Source organism: Salvelinus fontinalis, chromosome 10 (genome assembly GCF_029448725.1).
Source record: "Salvelinus fontinalis isolate EN_2023a chromosome 10, ASM2944872v1, whole genome shotgun sequence".
NCBI classification, from domain to species: Eukaryota; Metazoa; Chordata; class Actinopteri; order Salmoniformes; family Salmonidae; genus Salvelinus; species Salvelinus fontinalis.
This window is the reverse complement of record NC_074674.1, coordinates 10,862,723-10,872,453: the sequence shown is the minus strand read 5'-3', so window position 1 is coordinate 10,872,453 and position 9,731 is coordinate 10,862,723. Positions and strand designations below refer to the sequence as shown.

The 9,731-nt window shown below is 41.0% G+C and overlaps 1 long non-coding RNA gene across 1 annotated transcript; it reads right to left on the bottom strand.

The window, feature by feature from the left end:
* Positions 1–1,793: 1,793 nt before the first annotated feature.
* On the bottom strand, positions 1,794–4,746 carry LOC129863608 (uncharacterized). The gene is made up of 2 exons (XR_008760986.1): positions 4,519–4,746; positions 1,794–4,277 (listed from the first exon to the last, which is right to left on the bottom strand). It is a non-coding gene; the product is annotated as an uncharacterized LOC129863608 (long non-coding RNA).
* Between the last annotated feature and the right edge of the window lie 4,985 nt (positions 4,747–9,731).

The following is a 9,731-nucleotide window of genomic DNA, read 5'->3' as shown; positions in this document are numbered from 1 at the left end:
CGAAAAATAATAAAGTAAAAATAATAAATAGAAGGGAAAATACAAAGGCATGCAAGGCCGAAAGAAAACTATTCAAACAAGCATGGGAAGGCCCTCCAGGCTCTTCTTATTTGGTATATTGGTGATCGCACAATTCAATGTGCATCTCGCCACATACTGTGCGGGATGGAAACAGAACAAACTACCAAAAAACTACCAAACTACCAACAAAAAAATCTAAAGATAAACTGAAAAAAAATTCAGTCAAAAAAATCTAACTAATCTGATACCTACATAGGCTCAAGGGGAACCTGGGAGGGTGGGTCTTCTGGCGCCAGTACCCCTTGCAAGTCTTCAGATGTAAAATCCTGAAGTCCCAAAACCTTTTCTGCCGCAGCCACAATAATGTCCAGTTTCTTAGACTTCTTTGAGACTTGTGCCAAACAGTTTCTAAGTGGGGCAAAGAACGCCACAAAATCCATATTTTTAACTTCTCTAGGGTAGGGGGACCTATTTTCACCTCCGGATGAAAAGCGTGCCCAAAGTAAACTGCCTGCTACTCAGGCCCAGAAACTAGGATATGCATATAATTGGTAGATTTGGGTAGAAAACACTCTAAAACTGTTCTAATAATGTCTGTGAGTATAACAGAACTGATTTGGCATGCGAAAACCTGAGAAAAATCCATCCAGGAAGTGGGATTCTTTTTATTTTTGTAGTTTTCTATTCAATGCCATTACAGTATCCATTGACTTTGGACTCACTCAAATTGCAGTTCCTATGCCTTCTACTAGATGTCAACAGTCTTTAGAAATTGTTTCAGGCTTGTATTCTGAAAAATTAGGGAGTAAGACCAGGCTGAATGACTGAACCCTAAAGTGTCACAGAGTTTTTTCATACTCAATCCCGAGAACGCGCCTTTCTTGTTTATCTTTTATATTGACAACGTTATTGTGTGGTTGAAATATTATTGATTATTTAGGCTAAAAACAACCTGAGGCTTGAATATAAACATCGTTTGACATGTTTCTATGAACTTTACGGATACAATTTGGATTTTTTGGTCTTCCTGTTGTGACTGTGTTTGAGCCTGTGGATTACTGAAGAAAACGCGAATAAAACTGAGGTTTTTGGGTATAAAGAGACTTTATCGAACAAAAGGAACATTTATTGAGTAAATTAATGTCTGCTGAGTGCAACCATATGAAGATCAAGGGTAAGGGATTCATTTTATCTATATTTCTAAATTGTGTAACTGTTCTACCTGGCTGGTTACTGTTTGTAATGATTTGTCTAGTGGGCTATGTTCTCAAATAATCGTAAGGTATGCTTTCGCCGTAAAGCATTTTTAAAATCTGACAACGTGGTTGGATTCACAAGAAGTTCATCTTTAAACCTATGTAAAATATGTTTTGTTTTCTGAATTTTTATAATGATTATTTCTGTATTTGAATTTGGCGCCCAGCAGTTTCACTGGCTGTTGAAGAGGTGGGACGCTAACGTCTCACGTGCCCAAGAGAGGTTAACAATACATTTTTGGAGTGTTGAAAAACCAGTTTTAATGACTCCAACCTAAGTGTATGTAAACTTCCGACTTCAACTGTATGTTCACTTCGGGGCCTGAAACTCCCCATAATTCAACGATTGTTGTGACGATTGTACATCCACTAAGAAAGGTCAGCCAAAAATTACAACCTCAACATCAATATGGAGTCAACATAGAATGTAAATAAGTTACAAATTGTGCTACTACTGTCGTAGCAATTTCCTGTATTACCAAATGAGGAGAGATACAAACCACACACCAGTCAGAGTTATACTTAAACGTCATCTTTAATAATATGAGCTTTACAATAGCCCTTTGACTCTCAGATCAATTCAGTGTCTATAATGAATTCTGAGAGTACCAACATAATGGCAATTGAGATCTTTTATAGCAAAGATCCACCCCCCTAGTCGACATGACAAACCACAGATAATAGTTCACGAAGAAAGTTCACAAAGAAAGACTTTTACTTGAGAGAGGAGTATCCCTTAGCCAGATTGCATTCGCTATAAATTATCGCTCAGTTTAGTGTCTAAAACGAGGTTCTAATCTCGTTCCTGGTACTTCATAGTACAAAAATATTAGCTTTACTATCTGGAATGCTCTTTAGGATTTATTGGCCAAAGACATTGTAAATCTCCTCTGTCAGTGCTATCTCATAGAAGCCCATCCTCAGTGGAACACTGAACACACAATAGTCAACAGATTCTATTCTGTCGAATAAAACAACCATTCTAATGCAATACAAAGATGATAAAATAATCTTACAAGCACTATAACATAATCTCGCAATTTTCCACGACACTACTGCACATGACGGCACAAACACATCTCGTAAAAGTTGAGACTGCATAGGAGTTTCCTTTCCATTTTGTATATATGGACTTTAAGTTTGTCAATCAATGCCTGGGGGATACGAAACCTGTTTTTTTTGGTTTGTAACGACTGCAACACAGATCTTGTATTCATTCAAGAAACACATTCACGCAAGGAGGACTAGATATATTTTTTAATGTGTGGGTAGTGACATTTTCATGGTCCACGGGACTAAATCATTCAGCTGGCGTTGCAATTTAGCACACCATTTCAAAGGGAAATTTTTGTTTACTCAAATGGACACCAATGGACACCAATGGACATTGGCTAGTAGTGGTCATATGTATACTGTACATATTACCTCGACTAACTGGTGCACCTGCACATTGACTCTGTACCGGTACCTCCTGTACATAGCCTCGCTATTGTTATTTTACTGCCGATGTTTAATTATTTGTTACTTTTATTTTATTTTCTTTTTTTACTTAAGAAGGAAAGAAATTCCACAAATTAACTTTTAACATGGCACACGTGTTAATTGCAATGCATTCCAGGTGACTACTTCATGAAGCTGGTTGAGAGAATGCCAAGCGTGTGCAAAGCTGTCATCAAGGCAAAGGGTGGCTACTTTGAACAATCGCAAAAATATTTCGATTTGTTTAACACTTTTTTGGTAACTACAATTTTCCATATGTTATTTCAAAGTTTTGATTTCTTCACTATTATTCTACAATGTAGAAAATAGTAAAAATAAATTATAACCCTGGAATGAGTATGTGTCCAAACTTTTGACTGGTACTGTATTTACAATCATTAAAACATATACAAATCCAAATGTTCCAAAAATGTGTTCGCTACATGTCTGTATTTGATTTGATATAATGTGGATTTGTATTATACACTGCTCAAAAAAATAAAGGGAACACTTAAACAACACAATGTAACTCCAAGTCAATCACACTTCTGTGAAATCAAACTGTCCACTTAGGAAGCAACACTGATTGACAATAAATTTCACATACTGTTGTGCAAATGGAATAGACAAAAGGTGGAAATTATAGACAATTAGCACGACACCCCCCAAAACAGGAGTGATTCTGCAGGTGGTGACCACAGACCACTTCTCAGTTCCTATGCTTCCTGGCTGATGTTTTGGTCACTTTTGAATGCTGGCGGTGCTCTCACTCTAGTGGTAGCATGAGACGGAGTCTACAACCCACATAAGTGGCTCTGGTAGTGCAGTTCATCCAGGATGGCACATCAATCTGAACTGTGGCAAAAAGGTTTGCTGTGTCTGTCAGCGTAGTGTCCAGAGCATGCAGGCGCTACCAGGAGACAGGCCAGTACATCAGGAGACATGGAGGAGGCCGTAGGAGGGCAACAACCCAGCAACAGGACCGCTACCTCCGCCTTTGTGCAAGGAGGTGCACTGCCAGCGCCCTGCAAAATGACCTCCAGCAGGCCACAATTGGCCCAGTGTCGTTCAGGTTTGGCCAGGGTAGGCTGTCATTGAAAACAATCTTTTTTTGTTAACTGACTTAAATAAAGGTTATATAAAAAAAAATGTCATTCCACAGGGCTTGCAAGCTTTTATTCCAATCAAGTACCATACACCTTATTCAACTAACCATCAAGCCATCAATTCACTGAGTCAGTCGTGTTACAGCACTGGACAGGAACAAAAGCTTGCACACCGTGTATCTCCATGACGACAATGGTATATAGAACACTAATTGCTGCTTTACACTATTGAAATGCAGCCAAGCTAAAGGAGCTACAAATTCTGACCACGTCCAACGATGCAACTGAAGGGCTCATGTCCCAGGCACTGGAAGGCCGACTCCCGGGCGGAGCTGCAGCTCGTGCTCTGGGTACAGCAGACCACATGGGTATCCTATAAGACACAAGGCTGGGTCTCCTGCTTCCTAATGCGAGACTATGGGAGAAAGACAGGAAAGGAAGAAGAGGAACGAGGTCAAGAAAGAGAGACAGGAAATAGAAGAGAAAGCGAGAGCTGAGAGAAAGAGGCATTTCTAATGAGATTTCTCTCCCCAAAGCAGTTTTTTCTATCCCCTTTAATTCTGAATAATAATATCTCTCCTCTTATCTGCTAAGCCCTTACACGCATGACAAAGTTGCTAACATCTGTATGCACATAATGTGGTACAGTGCCTTACCTGTTTTAGCTCGTAGCTGAGTCTGTCTCTCTCGGAGCAGTCTGTAGTTTCTCTGCCAGCTCATGGTACTTAAACACCAGCCAATAAGAGAGGGAGGAAATGAAAGAGAGAAGCCATGAACAACAACTCTGAACAAGTCTTAGGATATTAATGGGATTTGCAGTTCCTAATGCATGTCTGAGCCAAGGTCTACATTGATTATGAGCGAGACCACAGCGTATGACTGGAGCTTTGAATAGTTTTGGCAAGTGTAGGTAGGTGGCTAGCCCTCTAGCGGACCCTGCTGGCGAAAGCCTGTGGTTACCATTTGCTCAGTCTGGCAGTTTGGGCAACATCTTGGAGATTTTCTCGATGCTCTCATCTAGCTGCACTCTGCGTTGGTAGATGTCTGCGTCCTCTGACATCAGTGCTTGATGATACAGAGGAACACAGGGAAAATATATCAACGTTTGAATTTAACAATGCTATTAGCCAAGGTTGTGTTCAGCAGGAAAGAAACAGGAGCAAGATGAAAAAAATAGACACTCTCTAGAATGCTAGAGCAAAAGAAAAATGTCCAGACAGAATGTCCAGAAACAAGATAAACAGCGTACCTCAGAGAAAAGATTTTGCAGCAGGCCCACAGTGGTTTTGCTCTTTCCTGTTCCTGGGGGCCCGTGTATCCGGCAGATTTTGGGGGTCCGCTGTTGGTTTCTGATGGACATACTGTTTTCTCACCGCCCTCACCTGGCTTGGGTTGTAACCCTGGGACAAACACATCATATAGATGTAGTGTTAACATACAATTACTAGAAAACCTGTATACAAGGCAATTATCACACATGCAAGGGGCCACCTGATATCAAACAAAACATTTGACAGATTTACAATTGTATAGTAAAGAAACAACGCAAATTCTAATTATTTGAATGTTGATAAAGACTCACAGGAGTCACACAAATACTCTGTAGTTGGTTACCCAATTGTTCCACAAAGGAATAACTTACATTTAAAAAACGCCAAACTCTCCCAATTCAAATGCCTATTATAATGAAGTTCAGGTTGGGGAGTATGAGACCTGTGGGCTGAGGAGGGGTGGGACTACTCCCTCATGGTGCTGACCCGGAGCTCACCACATCACAGTGCACCGCCTGCTTGTTCACCGACGTCACGTTGCCCCGGGTCCTTATCATCAGGTTCAGGGTGGGGCACTGGCCTGAAGGGCGGCAGAGAAATACATCACATCACGTTTTAAATAAAGTGCATTTAAAACGATCCACACACTAATGGTGTAAAACAATGCAATATGTTACATACAGTACAGCATAATAATACAATATATACATCCATATTTATGATGAGAATGGATGAATAGGAGGTAACAACAGAAAATAACAATGGAAGAAGTTAAAGAAACACGACAGTCTTTTGTGTAGAGGATATTTATATTCAACTTGTCTTTCCATATTAATACAACCCCGTTCCCTCTTTCCATGTAAGCCTATCCCTTCCTGGCCTCTTACACACAAACGTACACTCACCCACACCTCTGTTGAAAACATTGGATCTCTGCACATAGCCAAAATGTTCCTTGGGATCCAGAAAGCCCTGCTCGTGCCGTTGGGCACCTGTATTCTGGGACAGCCATAGAATGACCAGGTCATGCTCCTTAGGGTACAGCTGACGGGGGTCATTATTGGCAGTAATGCTCACGGACAAAAATAAGTTTGTTGTGTGGATCAGCCTTGTGACACAGCATTACAAATAAACACAATTTATATTTTTAGTATCATCAAATTTGTATCATCAACGTTTATAGTATGTCGATTCTCGTGCAAGCGTCAAGCTTCGTTGTTTTTAAGGTTAGCGTAAGCAATATAATCTGTTACTTTAGTAAGCTTACCTGTAAAACTAACATTGCAAAACACTGTGGCTGTACTCATTTGCAAAAGTTTCAAATTCTGATACCACCTTTCCTGATTCCTTGTTCTTTAGCCATTCACCTGAAAGCTTTGATGAGAGAAAGGAATTTAGACTTTAATTTAAGAGATCGATGCTAAAAGACGGCCATTTCCAATAGCTTCATGACTCATTACTCACAACTCTAAAGTTAGCCAAAATATTAATGCTCTTTGTAATGCTATATTGACTATCATTTTCAGTTGCCAATAGCCTAAATGAACCTAAAATCACACCTAAACGATTTACAATCTACACTGAACAAAAATATAAAACGCAACATGCAACAATTTCAAAGACTTTACAGTTCACATAAGAAAATCAGTCAATCTATGGATTTCACATGACTGGGAATACAGATATACATCGTTGGTCACAGATACCTTTAAAAAAGTAGGGCTGTGGATCAGAAAACCAGTCAGTATCTGGTGTGACCTCCATTTGCCTCATGCAGTGCGACACATCTCCTTCGCATAGAGTTGGTCAGGCTGTGGATTGTGGCCTGTGGAATGTTGTCCCACTCCTCTTCAATGGCTGTGTGAATATAGTTGCTGGATATTGTCGGGAACTGAAACACGCTGTCATACACGTTGATCCAGAGCATTCCAAACTGCTCAATAGGTGACATGTCTGGTGAGTATGCAGGCCATTGAAGAACTGGGACATTTTCAACTTCCAGAAATTGTGTACAGATCCTTGCAACATGCATTATCGTGCTGAAACATGGTGATGGTGGCGGATGAATGGCATAACAATGGGCCTAAGGATCACATGGTGATCACATGGTGATGGCGGTGGATGAATGGCACGACAATGGGCCTAAGGATCCTCGTCACGGTATCTCTGCGCATTCAAATTGCCATCGATAAAATGCAATTGTGTTCGTTGTCCGTAGCTTATGCCTGCCCATACCATAACCCCACCGCTACCATAACCCCACCATCACAATGTTGACATCAGCAAACTGCTCGCCCGCACAACGTCTGCTATCTGCCCGGTACAGTTGAAACCGGGATTCATCCATGAAGAGCACATTTCTACAGCGTGCCAGTGGCCATTGAAGGTGAGCATTTTCCCTCTGAAGTCGGTTACGACGCCAAACTGCAGTCAGGTCAAGACCCCGGTGATGACGATGAGCACGCAGATGAGCTTCCCTGAGACGGTTTCTGACAGTTTGTGAAGAAATGTTTCAGTTGTGCAAACCCATAGTTTTATCAGCTGTCTAGGTGGTTGGTCTCAGATGATCCTGCAGGTGAAGAAACCCGATGTGGAGGTCCTGGGCTGGCATGGTTACACATGGTCTGAAGTTGTGAGGCTGGTTGAACATACTGCCAAATGATAGAGAAATTAACGTTAAATTATCTTGCAACAACTCTGGTGGACATTCCTGCAGTCAGCATGCCAATTGCACCCTCTCTCAAAACTTGAGACATCTGTGGCATTGTGTTGTGTGACAAAGCGGTACATTATAGAGTGGACGTCTATTGTCCCCAGCACAAGGTGCAACTGTGTAATGATCATGCTGTTTAATCAGCTTCATGATATGCCACAACTGTCAGGGTGATGGATTATATTGGCAAAGGAGAACTGCTCCCTAACAGGGATGTAAACAAATTTGCGCACAACATTTGAGAGAAATAAGCTTTTTGTGCATATGGAACATTTCTGGGATCTTTTATTCCAGCTCATGAAACATGACACCATCACTTTACGTGTTGCGTTTATATTTTTGTTCAGTATACATTCTTTACTGTTGAACTCTAAGGTTGGGTTAATGATTTTTCATCCCTATTAAAGACATTTATTGTAAACAAACTTCAACACTGTCTCAGAAGCTCGACTAATAGCACATTAAACATTGAAATGTTATGTAGGAAAGATAAGGGAGAGTAGTTTGATTATGATAGGTTAAAGTCGTTTGTTTTTGTGTCCTTCACTCTAAAAGGTCCCATGTTGGGAAAGTTTCAGCTCAACAACTGTTAAAATTAGCACTCAACCTCCAGAAATACTCCATTCCTGTCTAATATGTGCAACTAATAATATACACAAGCACAGAATAAGTGACATTACCTTGCTCGCTTTGATGTTACAGTCTGGAACCATCTGACTGCATGTCATCATCATAGGTAGTTTCGATTTCAGAGCAAAAGAAGAATAGTATCAACCATATGCTTAACTCTAAGCAGGTCTTAATCTTATAGAACAAGGGTGTCAAACTATTTTCCCCAGGGTCCACATTCAGTCTTCAACAAGGTCCGGAGGGCCGCACTCAATTTTTTATATCTGCTCGCTGTCAAAATGTGCTAAAAAACTGTCCTCTCCCTCTAATTTTGGACAGACAAGAAACTTATATATTTTATATTTGAGATTGTTCAAAGTAGCCACCCTTTGCATGGATGACAGCTTTGCACAGGCTTGGCATTCTCTCAACCAGCTTCATAAGGTAGTCACCTGGAATGCTTTTCCAACAGTCTTGAAATAGTTCCCACATAAGCTGAGCACTTGTTAGCTGCTTTTCCTTCACTCTACGGTCCAACTCATCCCAAACCATCTCAATTGGGTTGAGGTCAGGTCATTTCTGAGGCCAGGTCATCTTATGTAGCACTCCATCACTCTCCTTCTTGGTCTATAGCCCTTACACAGCCTGGAGGTGTGTTTTGGGTCATTGCCCTGTTGAAAAACAAATTATAGTCCCACTAAACCCAAACCAGATGGAATGGCATATCGCTGCAGAATGCTGGTTAAGTGTGCCTTTAATTCTAAATAACTCACTGACAGTGTCACCAGTAAAGCACCCCCACACCACCTCCTCCATGCTTCACGGTGGGAACCACACATGCGGAGATCATCCGTTCACCTACTCTGCATCTCACAAAGACACGGCGGTTGGATTCAAAAATCTCAAAGAACAGATTTCCACCGGTCTAATGTTCATTGCTTGTGTTTCTTGGCCCAAGCAAGTCTATTTTTTCTTGTTGGTGTCCTTTAGTAGTGGTTTCTTTGCAGAAATTCGACCATGAAGACCTGATTCACGCAGTCGCTACTGAAGAGTTGATGTTGAGATGTGTTTGTTACTAGAACTGTGTGAAGCATTTATTTGGGCTGCAATCTGAGGTGCAGTTATTTGCCCATTTCTGGAGGCTGGTAACTCTAATGAACTTATTCTCTGCAGCAGAGGTAACTCTGGGTCTTCCTTTTCTGTGGCGGTCCTCATGAGAGCCTGTTTCATCATTGCGCTTGATGGATTTTTGGACTGCACTTGAAGAAACTTCCAA